Consider the following 964-nt stretch of genomic DNA (forward strand, 5'->3'; position numbering starts at 1 on the left):
AGGGCTGAGAGAAAAGGGGAGCGGTGCGCGCGAGAGAGGGGCGGGCATTCCCGAAACGGACGGAGAAAGCCCTCTCTCGCAGCGAAAGCGCTCCCAGCCAGGGGGCTGCGAGAGAGGGCATTCTCCGTCCGTTTCGGGAAAGCCCGCCCCAGCACTGGCAGCGCCCCGCCCAGCTGGAGTTTCCTAGGAGCTCCGCGGCACACCTGGCTGTGTCTCGCGGCACACTAGTGTGCTGCGGCACACCGGTTGGGAAACGCTGGTATGGAGCAATATAGAAAATAGTTAACATTTGAAGTGTGTGAATTGCCCTCTATGACTTCTCCAAGTTATAAGAGGCTATTCAAAATTGTTACTTTGATAGCTCTTTAAGATAATAGCAAATGAATTCTTTATATAAAGACTATATTAAATTCCATAGAGACTGAATTGTTTGTAAATCTTATCAATTACTTTCAATGGAATTTTCAAAGGCAGCAGGTTAGCCAACCAACTTTTCCAACTATTACATGGTTTTATTATATTATGAAGCAGTCACCCTGTGAGATTTATACCGACAAGAATTATTAGGTGTCTAGTGGTGCTTCAAAGCCTGAACACTGATATATTGAAGGAAAGGAAGTGTTTGATTAATCCAAATACAACGGTGAGATACCTGTTATTTGGTTTAAGTAATACAGTACTTCTGGATGTTGTGGATTCCAGTTCCTTCTGCCACAACCAGCAGTGCCAACAGTAAAAGGTAATTTAAAATTTCTAAGAGGTACCTTGCTTTACCTCCCCTCTTCACTGCATTGCAAATAAACTCTCCAATATTCTCCAGATTATCTGGACTAGCATTCCCAAAAACTCCAGACAAGTACACCGGAATTATAGAAGCCATATTTCAAAACAACTGGAATTACCAACTTAGTTCTACCTTATATATTTTATATTGGTAACACAAAAATAATATTTTAATTCAAAA

The sequence above is a fragment of the Erythrolamprus reginae genome, chromosome Z, assembly GCF_031021105.1.
Source record: "Erythrolamprus reginae isolate rEryReg1 chromosome Z, rEryReg1.hap1, whole genome shotgun sequence".
Classification (NCBI taxonomy): domain Eukaryota; kingdom Metazoa; phylum Chordata; class Lepidosauria; order Squamata; family Dipsadidae; genus Erythrolamprus; species Erythrolamprus reginae.